The sequence below is a fragment of the Lucilia cuprina genome, chromosome 3 (assembly GCF_022045245.1).
Source record: "Lucilia cuprina isolate Lc7/37 chromosome 3, ASM2204524v1, whole genome shotgun sequence".
Classification (NCBI taxonomy): domain Eukaryota; kingdom Metazoa; phylum Arthropoda; class Insecta; order Diptera; family Calliphoridae; genus Lucilia; species Lucilia cuprina.
Genome location: NC_060951.1, coordinates 46,265,831 through 46,281,520, shown reverse-complemented (window position 1 = coordinate 46,281,520; position 15,690 = coordinate 46,265,831). Strand labels below are relative to the sequence as shown.

Sequence of the window (15,690 nt, the reverse complement as noted above, 5' to 3'; positions counted from 1 at the left end):
AATTTGATCACATTATTATTAATTTTTCATAAAGAGATCGGTTCCTTATAAATGTTTTCCTAAAGAAAAAAGAGATAAAATTCAGATCAATGTTTCATAATGAAAAGTTGATCAAGGTTTAATCAATAATCATAAAGAATACTTTGATCAGCTGTTGAGAAATTTTTACAAAAAAGTGATCAGCTGTTATTTGTTTTTAAAAGAAAAAAATATTTCAAAACTTTTTCGAAATCAAAGAATTTGTGAAATTTTTCCCTAAATAAAAATTTTATCAGATCCTAAATTTTTTGAAAAAAGTGATCAAATTCTAATCATGGTTTCATAAAGAAAAGGTGATCAGCTGTTGATCAATTTTACCTAAAGAAAAAAGTGATCAGCTGCTGATAAAGGAAAAAGTAATCAGTTTCTCATCAATATTTCCTAAAGAAAAAGTGATAAGATAAAATTTAAAAAAAAGGAAACTGATTCTGATCAAATCAATTTTCTGATCAGATCTGATTCTGATCTTATCACTTTTTCCTGACCGATCACATTCTGATAAATTTTTTCCAAAAAAAATATGATCATATTCTGGTAAATTTTTCCTTAAGACAAAAGTTATTTAATTCTAATCAAAATCGAATATCGACCTTTCAGATTCAAATTCTTAATAATTTTTCCTTAAGAGATCAATGTTTTATATCGAAAAGATGATCAAATTCTAATCAATGATTTCTCCTACAGAAAAAAGTGATCAGCTACTGATCAATTTCTCCTAAAGAATAAAAATGATCAGCTGCTGATAAAGGAAAAAGTAATCAGTTTCTGATAAATTTTTCCTAATGAAAAAGTGATCAGATTTGGATGAAATTTTCTTTAAGAAAATAGTGATCTGGTTCTGATCAAATCAATTTTCTGTTAAGAACTGATTTTGATCTAATACATTTTTTCTGTGGAAAACACCGATCATTCTGTTCAATTTTTTCCAAAGAATATAATGATCAAATTCTGGTCAATTTTCACTTAACACAAATATTATCAAATTCTGATCTCAATGATCAGACCGTGATCGACCTTTCCTAAGGAAAATTGTAAGATTTGGATAAAATTTTGATCGATTTTTCATGGAACAAAAATTAAAATTTTTCAAAAAAGTTCTCATAACTATAAACAATTAATTTCTTTAAAGTACTTAATCATATAAATTGAAAAAAAAGAAAAGTTCATAAATGTTCATATTTTCAACATAAACAAAGGCCAACATTGTTTAATTTAAAATGAAAAGTTTTTTCCTGTTTTAAACGAAACCTCATTTATGTGGGTAATGTTTATGTCAAGATAAAAAAGCAGCAACAGAATTTTTAAGCCAAAACATATGTTAAGGCGGCTGCTTTGAAACATTTTTTTTCAACAGCAGTTTTAAATAACTTATTAATTTCAAACAAAAATTAAATGAAGCAAACACCCTGTATATGATGGAAAAAAATCCACTAAAATAAATACAACAAAACCGCACCTAAATTTGGTTACATAAAAAAAGCTAAACATTAATGTTTTAAATATAAACAATAAATAATGTTTTTTTTTTTAATTTAACTGTGGTCAGTTATGTTTTATCTTAAAGGAAAAATAAAAAAGATCTTTTATAAATTATATGTAAACCAATAAGTTTTATTTAGAATTTAAATGTACATGTTATGTTTTTTATCTATTTATCTGTTAATCCTCTCTAGAGGATGCCAAAAGTTGAAAGAACTCATTTGTTGTTTGGTTATTTTTTTCTCTGTTAAATACATGCATTTGTTTAGCCTCATTATACATTTAAAAGTTTTTGCTTTAAAAATTCTGTTTCTGTTTTATGTATATTTGGTGTTATTTGTTTAAGCCAAAAGATTTTTTCAATATAAATAGTTATTATTATTATTTTATTATTTTGGTGCTTTTTGTTTGGAATTATGGCAGATTTTGTTTGTTATTTTATGGCTATTTTTATTGAATTTCAATAGTGCAATATATATTTTTAAATGTGGGATTATAGAAACAAACTGCAGTCAGTTGTGTTTGGCTTTTTTTTGTTGCTGCATGCATTCTAGTCTTAAGTGTATATAAAACCAGTAATGCACAAAGTTTGCGGCGATTTAAAGGAATGTAAAGTTAAAGGAATTTAAAGGGACTTAAGGATAATATTTATCTTCAAATTAGTTTTTTAAATCTGTTGAAAACTGTCTAAAAAGTAAGGACTTTTTTCAGCATATTTGCAAAATTAAAAATTCATCAGCAGAACTAAAGCAAGACTAGTCTTGCTGAAAGTAATCATAGATAGTGAAATGTAAACAAGCAAAGACTTATCTCTTGTTTATAATAACATTTAAGCAATTCCTTACTTTAATGACTTTATTCCTTTATCGAACTGTTAACACTTCTCCGATCACTCGTTGTGGTTAGCCTTATATAGAGTTTTGTGAATATTATTTGTACTTGTACAAGGTTATCTGCCTTGCCAAAGTTTTATGTAAATTTTTTTTTTTTGCTTTGTATAGAAAATAAATTCTAATTGAAAAGCTTTATGCTGCAGATCTTATAAATTATAAATAACTTTTAAAAAACGAATTAAAAATTAAATATCAAATACATAAATGGTAAAAAATTTAAAGTAAAATAAAGATTAATAAATTTTAAAGTTACAATATGAAACAAGTTTTCTTAAAGATAAATTATTAGATTTTTATAAATTTTCTTAAAGAAAAACTTATCAGAATTTGATGAACTATTCAGAAAGAAAAAGTTATCAGATTTTGATTAATTTTTGCTAAAGAAATAGATCATCAGGTTTAAAAGATAAAGTGATAAGAAAGTTTGAAAAAATGGTTTAATGTTTTCCATAAAATGAAGACCAGAATCTGATCAAAGTTTTCACAGGAAAACAATCTTATTCTGATCAGTGTTTTTAAATATTAATATATTTAAAATTTACAAAAATTATCAAGGATTATTAAAGATAAATGTTTAGATTCTTATAAATTTTCCTAAAGATAAAGTGATCAGACTCAGATAAACTTTTCATAGATATCAAGTGATCAGATCAAAATATTTTGTTTAAGAAAAAGGTCATAAAAACAGATAAATTATCAGATTCTGATCAAGGTTTCTAAAGGAAAACGATCTGCTCATGATCAGTGTTTTCTTAAAAATAAATTATTAAATTCTTATAAATTTTACTAGAGAAAAAAGTGATCAGTTTCTAATGAACTTTTCATAAAGAATAAGTGATCAGATTCTGAAAAAATGTGTTAAAGAAAGAGGTCATCAGATCAGAAAAATCTCTGATGAAGCTTTCATAGAGGTAATGGGATCAGATTCTGAAAAAAAAAGATCATCAGATCAGAAAAAATACCAGACTCTGATCAAAGTTTCTAAAGGAAATCGATCTGCTTCTGATCAGTGTTATCTTAAAAATTAATAATAAGATTCTAATAAATTTTATTAAAGAAAAAAGTGATCAAAGGTAAACTTTTCAGATTTGATAAAGAAAGAAGTCATCAGATCAGAAAAAATACCAGACTCTGATTAAGATTTCGAAAGGAACACGATCTGATTCTGATCTCTGTTTTCTAATGAAAAAATATTAAATTCTAATCCATGATCCCTAAACAAAAACAAGAGAACAAAAGAAGATATAGCAGATGCTGATCAATAATATGATGAAAATATCTATTATTTGAAAATATATTAAATGATTTTAATAGATTTTTTTTCTATAGAGAGAATTGTGAGATTTTGATCACTTTTTTTCAAAGAAAATTTATAATAAAACAATTATAGGATTCTGTCTATTCTTTCCTAAAAAAAAATTTAAATTTTTAATCTAAAAAAAGCTTTACCGAGCAAAATAATCAGATTCTGATTATGTTGGAACTTATCACTTCGCTATTTAGCATTTTAATGTTTTGTTTTTTATTCAGGAAAACTCATTCGCCAAAAATTTTATAAAAAAAGTGTTACTGAATTGACATCAAATTTTATAAAAAAAAGTGTTACTGAATTGACATCAAAGTTTTTATAATTTTTCAATAAAACCAATTGCCAAAGTATGCACGGCTAGTTCTCCAATCAACAACAAGAATATAAAAAACACACAATAAAATGACAACGATGCCTTGTCAAAATTACAACGGTTTGTAGCCAAAATGATAACTGTTTGTTATTTAAATTTTATACACATCCATTGTCTAAATGTTAACAGACGTTGTAAGCTCACTTTTGACAAGAAATTGTATCAATTTTGGTACTTTTCTTTCGGTTATTTTCTTTGTGTATAATTGTCAAAGTTTTTTAAAGTTATTAACTAGTTTAAATTTACTTTAATAAGTGCATTTTAAAACCTCGTGCTGAAATTTTTACCTCAAATTATAATAAATTTTGAAATTCATAAACAAATATAATTATTTTAAAGACATATTCCCTGTAATAAAAGTTTCATACACATAAATCTCTCCTTAAACATTCATAATTTTTGCGCAACAAAAAGGAAAATATTCGCGCAAAAAATTCAACTTTTTTTGCGTCTTATTTCTTGCATTTTACTCATAAAACGCAAAATGTTGTCTTGTACGTGACTTGCCACAAGTTGCATAAGCTTATAGACACAATGAATGAATGCATGAATGTAGAGATGGTAAGGCGATTTTTTCGAAAGGCATTCTGTAATTTAGTTTTACAAGCAGCCACCATTGAACCATCTCTGTGAGGCAATTGTGAAACGTCGTTTATTTTGACTTTAAGCAGGAAATACTTTAATACTGCCTGGCTGCATTTTGTATATCACAACTTAAAAGATCTGCATGCTTTTTGGTTAGGTCGTTGTTGCAAATGTGGTGGCACGATATTTGTATTCAAAGGAATCTATTCTAAGGTCGTATTTAAAGCCAAAAAAATAACAAAAGAAAAATAGCCAAAATAGAATGTTAAAGAAAATTCCGTGAAAAAAAAACAACATAAAGTTTGTTTGTGTTAAATGGATTCCAACTTGAATGAAGCTTAAAAGAAAAACTGGTCTTAAAGTTTGGCGTTTCTTTAACCACCATGGCTATTTTATACATTTACTTTTTAACGTGTTATGTACTGTAACGGTAACTGTAGTTTCCTGTTTCTGTTTACAACTTGTGCTACTGCTGCTGCAACATTGTCTGCCCAACTGCATAAAGATGTTGTAAAGCGAAAAACCAAAAAAACAACAACATATCACAGCAGTGGCATGGCTCGTTAAACTTTTTACTGTGTTCAATGCGCGTGTTACAAATTTCTCTGCTTTGCATTTCTTTCATTATTTTTGGATTTTTTCTTTTTTTTTCTTATTATGTATTTGAAGTAGTTTCTTATTTATAAATTCTTACAACTTTCAGTAAGAGCCATTTTATCGATACTGGTTGTCTAAAGATGAAAATAAAATTTTAAAGAGAAAATGTAACCAGAATTAAGGCATTTTATTAAGTATTTTTTAACCAGTATGTTGTTTAAATGCATTTAAACCTGTTTATGAAAAAACACACCGTTCAAGTTTTTTGTTTTATTAGTTTCTTTCAATTCGTATAAATAAATGAAACCATTCAACCAACCACCTACAATTTCTCTGTTGTGTTTTTTATTATATTATTTTCAAAACGTGAAAAATTACTACAACATTTTGTTTATATTAAATGCAGTTCTTAGACCCACATCTAAATTAACCAAATTGAACTGATTTTACTGCACATTTAAAAAAATAAACTACACAATAACAAATTAACACCTTAACACTTGCATATTTGTTTGCTTAAAAAAAAACATTCATTCATTCAAAGAAAAAGTTATAAATAAATAGTCAAGTCAATTCATTTAAAATAAATTTTATTCAAATTTGCATTTTAAATGAACGTGTAGGTACATGAAACAGTGAAGTATAAAATACTAGCAATTTTCTATCTTCCCAAACGGTTTTTGGTTCCTGAGTAAATTCCTTTTTAACATCTTTCTTAGTCTTGACGTAAACTTGGCAACCCTGTTAAGATATCTTATTTTAAATCCCACAGTCTTACTGGAAACCTAAACTTTAACTGCTTCGGGTGGGTCCAATTTTAGCAGAATTATTGCTAAATCTGATCCGCCAAACATCAAAAATCATGCATTTCCATAGCAAAGTTTTTGTTTAAAAGTTTTTGTTGAAATATCAGCATTTATGTGCTATTGTCAACCCTGGAAATCTAATTTTTGTGAATTTTTTTCGTGCTCTACACATGGACTTACATCCCATTAAAATCGGTTTAGTTATTATGAACTTATGGTGTATTAAACATTATAGCATGTTTTAAGCAATTTTTCTTAATGTGAACTTGGCAATCCTGTCAAAATAGATTTTTTTTAAATCCCTTAATCTTTTTTGACCCCTGATCCTTTAAGTGCTTTTAGTGGCTCCACTATTCCCGGTATTATAACAATGTTTCTTTCCCATTCATAATAGGAAATATTTTACTTCTTTGTTACATATGGCAACCCTACTAAACTAAATTTTATAATTATATACCTTCTCTATTCATAGTATATGGTTTCATTAAAATCAGTCCTGTAGTTCCCCCGATATTCGACTATGAAGTTAGATTGCTTTATCCATAGATAAAAAAACAATTTTAATCTATTGCTAAGACCTGGCAACCCTGCCAATTAAAATTTTCAGAAAGACTTTTAGTTCCCCTATCGATAGCATATAGTAGCATTCCGCTTGGACCCTTGGTTCCCGAGTTATTCCACTTTTAAATAATCCCACTTTTTCTTAGATTTCTGAGAGATGGCAACCCTGGATCGACCTATGGTCAGCGCCATCTATTGGCCGACATGATTTTTCATCTGCAAAACAAATTTTGAGTCACCAATAGATGGCGCTGATTTTAGCAAATTTAGCAACGGCTTTTTGTTAACAAATTAGCACTCACATGCTATTGGCAACTCTGGAATTCTAATTTTTGTGAATATTTTTTTATGCTTAAACGTTAACCCTGGTCCCATTAAAATCGGTTCAGTTATTGGGGACTTATAGTCTATTAAACATTACAACATATTTTTAGCAATTTTTTTTCATGTAAACTTGGCAACCCTGCCAAAATAGGTTTTTTTAAATCTCCTAATCTTTCTAGACCTCTAGACCTTCAAGTCCTTCCAGTGGGTCCAATATTCCCGGAATTGTTACAATGTTTTGATTCCCATCAATAATAAGAAATATTGTACTTGTTTGTAAAACCTGGCAACTCTACCAAATTAAATTTTATAGTTCTATATCTCCTCTATCCATAGTATATAGTTTCAACCAAATCAGTTCTGTAGTTCCCCTAATATTCGACTATGAAGTTAGATTTCTTCATCCCTAGATAAAAAATCAATTTTAACATACTTTTAAAACCTGGCAACCCTACCAATTCAAATTTTCAGAAAGACCTTAAGTTCCCCTGTCGATAGCATACAGTAACATTCCGATTGCACCATTGGTTCCCGAGTTATTCGACTTTAACGTAATCCCACTTTTTCATCGATTTCTGAGAGTTGGCAACCCTGGATCGACCTCTGGTCAGCGCCATCTATTGGCCGACATAATTTTGCATCTGCAAAACAAATTTTGAGTCACCAATAGATGGCGCTGATTTTAGGCCGAAATGCGGCATTGCCAACATCAAAAAAATATGCATTTCCATAGCAAATTTAGCAACGGCTTTTTGTTAACAAATTAGCACTCACATGCTATTGGCAACTCTGGAATTCTAATTTTTGTGAATATTTTTTATGCTCTAAACGTTGACCCTGGTCCCATTAAAATCGGTTCAGTTATTGGGGACTTATAGTCTTTTAAACATTACAACATATTTTTAGCAATTTTTCTTCATGTAAACTTGGCAACCCTGCCAAAATAGGTTTTTTAAATCTTTTAATCTTTCTAGACCTCTAGACCTTCAAGTGCTTCCAGTGGGTCCATTATTCCCGGAATTGTTACAATGTTTTGATTCCGATCAATAATAAGAAATATTTTACATATTTGTAAAACCTGGCAACCCTACCAAATTAAATATTATAGTTCTATATCTCCTCTATCCATAGTATATAGTTTCAACCAAATCGGTTCAGTAGTTCCCCTTATATTTGACTATGAAGTTAGATTTCTTCATCCCTAGATAAAAAATCAATTTTAACATACTTTTAAAACCTGGCAACCCTGCCAATTAAAATTTTAATAAAGACCTTAAGTTCCCCTGTCGATAGCATACAGTAACATTCCGATTGGACCATTGGTTCCCGAGTTATTCGACTTTAAAATAATCCCACTTTTTTATTGATTTCTGAGAGATGGCAACCCTGGATCGACCTCTGGTCAGCGCCATCTATTGGCCGACATGATTTCGCATCTGCAAAACAAATTTTGAGTCACCAATAGATGGCGCTGATTTTAGACCGAAATGCGGCATTGCCAACATCAAAAAATATGCATTTCCATAGCGAATTTAGCAACGGCTTTTTGTTAACAAATTAGCACTCACATGCTATTGGCAACTCTGGAATTCTAATTTTTATGAATATTTTTTATGCTCTAAACGTTGACCCTGGTCCCATTAAAATCGGTTCAGTTATTGGGGACTTGTAGTCTATTAAACATTACAACATATTTTTAGCAATTTTTCTTCATGTAAACTTGGCAACCCTTCCAAAATAGGTTTTTTAAATCTCCTAATCTTTCTAGACATCTAGACCTTCAAGTGCTTCCAGTGGGTCCAATATTCCCGGAATGGTTACAATGTTTTGATTCCCATCAATAATAAGAAATATTTTACATGTTTGTAAAACCTGGCAACCCTACCAAATTAAATTTTATAGTTCTATATCTCCTCTATCCATAGTATATAGTTTCAACCAAATCGGTTCAGTAGTTCCCCTAATATTCGACTATGAAGTTAGATTGCTTCATCCCTAGATAAAAAAGTCAATTTTAACATACTTTTAAAACCTGGCAACCCTGCCAATTAAAATTTTCAGAAAGACCTTAAGTTCCCCTGTCGATAGCAAACAGTAACATTCCGATTGGACCATTGGTTCCCGAGTTATTCGACTTTAAAGTAATCCCACTTATTCATTGATTTCTGAGAGATGGCAACCCTGGATCGACCTCTGGTCAGCGCCATCTATTGGCCGACATAATTTTGCATCTGCAAAACAAATTTTGAGTCACCAATAGATGGCGCTGATATTAGGCCGAAATGCGGCATTGCCAACATCAAAAAATAAGCATTTCGTTAAGGGGCATTGCCAGATCAAAATGATCTGTTTTAGTGCAATTGTAACGACTTTTTGCAATTCAAATGAAAATTTAAAGAATTTAACTGTTTTTTTAAGATTTTTGAGTCGTTTTGAAGGGTTTAAAAGAGAAATTTAATATTTTGAAGGATTAAGCTTGAAAGGAACCTAATTTTGATTGTAAAAGTATAAATAAAACTTGTGTTTTTATAGGTTTTAATTAAATATTTATTGATTTTTATTGTTTTTAACAGGTTTTGTTGATATTAAATTCTATTTAAAGACTTAAAGCTATCATTTGGTTGCTGTTTGTTACGATAGAGGATAGGAAAATACTAACAGATGTTGTCAGACTAAACTGTTGAATCCTTTAGACTTCTTTCAAAGTATTTTTACTGCTTAAGGCTCCATTTTGGCTTCTGGAAAGAAAAATATACAAATTTTACACAATTATTACAATAATAAGTTAGAATTTTAAGAATATTTGTAAAATTTTTGTAATATTTTGTTTTCAAACTATAGGAAACTAAGTATTTGGATTATTGAAGTACATAATAAGAGTTTTTAAAAATAAAAATTAATATTTATTTAAAAACAAATGATGTTTTTTTTCAAAAAAGGGGGTTTAATAAAATGTCACTATATTTTGCACCACTACTGCCTAATTCAAACACTCCGCCTGTGGTCGTACTATAAACTAAAAAAATGTTATTGCTGTTGTTGATTTTTGTTTAAAAATAGTGCACATTTTTCATGTGTATTGTGTCTAATACAAATTCAATGCACTATTAGACACCTCGCTCTCCTTGGCTTCATACACACACCTACGTTCCCTTCCCCTTCTCGCTTTGTGTCTACCAAGGAAAAGCCCTTCAAGTTTATGGCTTCTCAATGAAGTTGTTGAGCGTTTTATATTTATTAATGTTCCGTTGTAGTTTTATTTTTCATGTTTTGAATGCGTGTTTTACGAATTGGGAAAAAATTACTTTTCTACGTGATGTTTAAATAGAAAAATGTTGAATATTTATTTATTTTTATGTAAGTATTTAAAAATAAATACGGATATATAGTTGAAAACTATTAATTCAAATAAAAACATGAATTAATTCGTAACCATTTTAAGTTTAAAACATTACATCAAAAGGGAGGGAGGCAAATGGTTTAATGACGTTGAACTGAACTGATAAAAAGAGGTCTTAAATAATTTAACATCTGTTAAAGGTGGCGTTTTCGTAAGGCAATTAATGTATTTGTATTTAAGGTGGTGTTAGATAGGAAGACATTCCCTTAAAGGGAATTCTTAAGGAGAATTTAGTAAATAATTCATAGTTTCTTTTTAAAGTGCATTAGATTTTAGTGTTTAAACTTTAGGAGAGAAATAAAACATTAATTTTATATTAAGTATTTTGATAATTTGTTAGATTTAGTGTTAAAAACTTAAGGGAAAACAGCTGTTTTCTAAAGGTTTTAAATATAAAATGTTGTTAAGGTAATGAAAAAAGTTATTCAAGTTCGAACGCTACAAGAGTGTGAATTATTCCCTTTATAGATTAAAGCACCCTAATGTTAACTCATTAAGTTTACAGTTAAAGTTCACTTATACTTCAGTTCCAGGTCGGTTCTAGTTCAGTTCCAATTCCAGTTCAATTCTAGTTCAGTTAAGTTCAGTTAAGTTCTAGTTTAGTTCTAGTTCAGTTCTAGTTCAGTTCTAGTTCAGTTCTAATTCAGTTCTAGTTCAGTTCTAGTTCAGTTCTAGTTCAGTTCTAGTTCAGTTCTAGTTCAGTTCTAGTTCAGTTCTAGTTCAGTTCTAGTTCAGTTCTAGTTCAGTTCTAGTTCAGTTCTAGTTCAGTTCTAGTTCAGTTCTAGTTCAGTTCTAGTTCAGTTCTAGTTCAGTTCTAGTTCAGTTCTAGTTCAGTTCTAGTTCAGTTCTAGTTCAGTTCTAGTTCAGTTCTAGTTCAGTTCTAGTTCAGTTCTAGTTCAGTTCTAGTTCAGTTCTAGTTCAGTTCTGGTTTAGTTCTAGTTCTGGTTTAGTTCTAGTTCTGTTCTAGTTCTGTACTAGTTCTGTTCTAGTTCTGTTCTAGTTCTGTTCTAGTTTTGTTCTAGTTCTGTTCTAGTTCTGTTCTAGTTCTGTTCTAGTTCTGTTCTAGTTCTGTTCTAGTTCTGTTCTAGTTCTGTTCTAATTCAGTTATAGTCTAGTTCTAGTTCAGTTCAATTTCAATTATTCCCTTTATAGTTAATGGAAAATCTAAAGTTACCACAAAATCAATATATTTGTATTTCAATAAAAAAAAATATCCTAAGAAGAGTTATCCACTATGTTGCAATATTTGCCATACCAACAGTCAATATTATTTTGATGTTGGTTGTTTTACAATTCCAACCACTTTCAAAATCTTAATTTACAAAATACACAAATAGTATTTATTTTTTTTTTTACAAATCTCGACATTTATTATTTACTAGTAAATTTTTTAACTCAAACGTTTGTTGTTTTTATCAATTTCAAAAAAATATATATAAATTTCAAAGCACAAGTGCATAAAACAACAAAATACAAAACAGAAAACTAAAAACACTCGTAATGATAAAGAAAAACTAACTAACAACTTCAATTGTAATAATGTTGATTATAAATGTTGAAAAAAAAAACAACATAAATACTAGTTGTGGTGGTCGTTTTTTCTATAATTTATTTTCAGTTTTTTTTTTGTAAAAGAAAATCTGAAAAAAAATAATTACTAGATTTACAACTTTTCTTTCTTTTAAAGCTTTTTGAAAACAGAAAAAATATGTAATAGAAAATATACAAGAAAAATTTACTAAACGTAACGAGGAAAAATTGCTGTGGCGATAAATAACAAAGGAAAAGTTGTATTAATGCAACAACTCCAGCAGCATCGGCAAGTGTTGCATATAGCCCAGCAAACATTTCAATTACAATGAAACCTACAATTTCAGTTCTGATTCAGCTGTCTTTCAGTAAAATTCTAGTTCAATTCTAGTTTAGTTCTAGTATAGTTCTAGTTCAGTTTTAGTTCACTTCTAGTTCAGTTCTAGTTCTAGTTTAGTTCTAGTTTAGTTCTAGTTTAGTTCTAGTTTAGTTCTAGTTCAGTTCTAGTTCAGTGTTAGTTCAGTTCTAGTTCAGTTTTAGTTTAGTTCTAGATCAGTTTAAGTTTAGTTCTAGTTCAGTTCTAGTTCATTTCTAGTTCAGTTCTAGTTCATTTCTAGTTCAGTTCTAGTTCAGTTCTAGTTCAGTTCTAGTTCAGTTCTAGTTCAGTTCTATTTCAGTTCTAGTTCAGTTCTAGTTCAGTTCTAGTTCAGTTCTAGTTCAGTTCTAGTTCAGTTCTAGTTCAATTCTAGTTCAGATCTAGTTAAGTTCTAGTTCAGTTCTAATTCAGTTCTAGTTCAGTTCTAGTTCTAGTTCAGTTCTAGTTCAGTTCTAGTTCAGTTCTAGTTCAGTTCTAGTTCAGTTCTAGTTCAGTTCTAGTTCAGTTCTAGTTCAGTTCTAGTTCTAGTTCAGTTCTAGTTCAGTTCTAGTTCTGTTCTAGTTCAGTTCTAGTTCAGTTCTAGTTCAGTTCTAGTTCAGTTCTAGTTCAGTTCTAGTTCAATTCTAGTTCAGTTCTAGTTGACTGACTCATCGTCATCAGCGAGACACCTTTTTGAACAACAACACACAATCACAATACAAAAAGTTGCAATAGTATTGTCGACATTCTAACAAAAAATAAATAAATTTATTGTTGATAAAAAACCTTAAACAAATAAATAAAGAGTCAAGTAGCAATAAGCAAAAGTTGAGTAAAGAATACAAATGTTGCAATAATTATCATAAAATAAAAAATAAAATATTTTTTCTATAAACAGTTTACATTCGAAGCAAACTCAATGAACAACACCAAGAATAACAACAATATTTCTTGGGCAAAATAAACAAACAGCACCAGCAGCAACAACAAATAAATGACAACTATGACAGAATAAACGACCAAGTAGCCAGACATATAGACGCATACATTTTCACATCAAATGAATTCTTTTATATTTGATTTAATTTTTTTGTTGTCGCTGCTGCTCACGACTAGAAGAATTAGTAATGTTGATGACGATAATAATGCGACCCTATAACGCCGAAGACAGGCACTCTCAAAAGTGAATGGACAAATTTTAAAATACATATAATAAAGATTTATAGATGAAAATTGTGTTATTAACAATATTTTTTAGTTATAGGTAGTATAACTAATTAAAAAAAAATATTTTAATTAATTTTATCAAAATCTGGACCATATTTAAAAGACGTTTAATTAAACATTTATTTCCTTATTCATAAACATTTATCAGAGGTTTATTGGAACAAATTTTGTATGAAAATTTGATTTATAAACCTTTAATAAAAGTTTATAAATGATAAATCAATAATAATTACCAAATAAATAAACTAATTAATTAAAAATTTATATTTGACTTAACTTTGGCATAAAATCAAAAAATACTTTAATAAACGCAATTTTCTGTTAGTGTAAACACACTATTAATCAATTTCACTGAGTTGCTAGCGATGAGTGTATTATTCTATAAATTTTCGATATTTTTGGTAGATTTATAAATTTTTCTTTTTCATATAACAGATTTCGACTTATTAATGTGATCACTAATGCGAAACAATAAATGTTTAAAATGTGGGGTGCGTAGCAAAGTATTTCTCTATTTCACTCTTAATAAATTATTTTGAAAAATACACATATTCATTCGTTCGCATAATGAATGGGTTGATGCAGTTAAAAACATTTTTGCTAGTGGGTTGTTTTAAACACACACACACATCAAGCCCCAGTGACTTTTAACAAATGTTAAGAAATATTTTCGTTGTTTAGTATTCAATTTGTTTTATTGCGGAAAACTCGTAAAAGTTTCACGCCCACCAAATTTGATTGATTTCAGATTATAAATCAAGGTTGATGTTTAAAGAGATAAGTTTTTGATTTTTAGAAAAAGTGGATTCAGTTATATACATATATACATATCTGGCAAGATCACATGACGAAAGAGTTTTAAAAGCTGTGAAAATAATGGAAAATATTTTCTTAGTTCAGTTCTAGTTCAGATCAAGTTCAGTTCTAGTTTAGTTCTAGTTCAGTTCTATTTTAGTTCTAGTTCAATTCTAGTTCAGTTCTAGTTCAGTTCTAGTTCAATTCTAGTTCAATTCTAGTTCAGTTCTAGTTCAGTTCTAGATCAGTTCTAGTTCAGTTCTAGTTCAGTTCTAGTTCAGTTCTAGTTCAGTTCTAGTTCAGTTCTAGTTCAGTTCTAGTTCAGTTCTAGTTCAGTTCTAGTTCAGTTCTAGTTCAGTTCTAGTTCAGTTCTAGTTCAGTTCTAGTTCAGTTCTAGTTCAGTTCTAGTTCAGTTCTAGTTCAGTTCTAGTTCAGTTCTAGTTCAGTTCTAGTTCAGTTCAGTTCAGTTCAGTTCTAGTTCAGTTCTAGTTCAGTTCTAGTTCAGTTCTAGTTCAGTTCTAGTTCAGTTCTAGTTCAGTTCTAGTTCAGTTCTAGTTCAGTTCTAGTTCAGTTCTAGTTCAGTTCTAGTTCAGTTCTAGTTCAGTTCTAGTTCAGTTCTAGTTCAGTTCTAGTTCAGTTCTAGTTCAGTTCTAGTTCAGTTCTAGTTCAGTTCTAGTTAGTTCTAGTTCAGTTCTAGTTCAGTTCTAGTTCAGTTCCAGTTTTATTTTAGTTCTAAAAAACATATGAACGCACACTCATCATTTAACGAAGTTATCATAACAGTCTTCTATGTTATGGGATTCTACAAATTTGCTTGTCCGTTACATATCATATCTTTTAAAATTTGCTTTAAAAACCATTTATATTTTTCAACATTTTCTATTACTTCTCTTCTATGCATTCGACCACAAATATTTCAATCAAACTTCCCCATAATCTTGCATCAAACAATAAATTGCTGCTGTTTGTTTGTTGCAACGAAGAAAAAATATACATTTCACTTCACATCTTTCAATGAAGAACAAATCCTATATAGTTTTTGAATGATTGCCATTCACTAAATGCTGCAAGCAGATATTATAGTTTTTTTACGAAAACTTTTTTTGACATGTGTTCTTTAGCTACTTTTATCGAAAAAGTATAATGAAAGAAACTTTATCTTGAAAAGAATTCTAAAAAAAAGGAACTACTGTTTGTTTGCTAAAAAATAATATATATGTTCTTCTTGTGTTTTTTTTAGTTTTGATATAAAAGATAGATAGACAAGACAGTTAGTTAGTGGAGTGATTTGTAATTTGATATCATTGATTTAAGAAAGGATGGCAGAAAAGAATACAATACAACAACCATAAATTGTGGTTGAATAACAGGATAGCAGTAACAAAAAAACGCAAACAAAGAACAGGTGCTTTAACAA

At 29.0% G+C, this 15,690-nt stretch overlaps 2 protein-coding genes across 6 annotated transcripts in view; one reads left to right on the top strand and one right to left on the bottom strand.

Annotated features, from left to right (window-relative positions):
- LOC111679282 (protein sprint) overlaps positions 1–15,690 on the top strand; it is a 290,124-nt gene that overhangs the window by 168,095 nt on the left and 106,339 nt on the right. The gene's annotated exons all lie outside the window — the stretch shown is intronic.
- LOC111685044 (protein vreteno) overlaps positions 9,499–15,690 on the bottom strand; it is a 125,851-nt gene continuing 119,659 nt past the window's right edge. For all 3 annotated transcript variants that reach the window (XM_046946859.1, XM_046946860.1, XM_046946858.1), the window contains one exon: positions 9,499–9,704. The gene's annotated coding sequence lies outside the window, so the exon portion shown is untranslated. The remainder of the gene's footprint in view (positions 9,705–15,690) is intronic.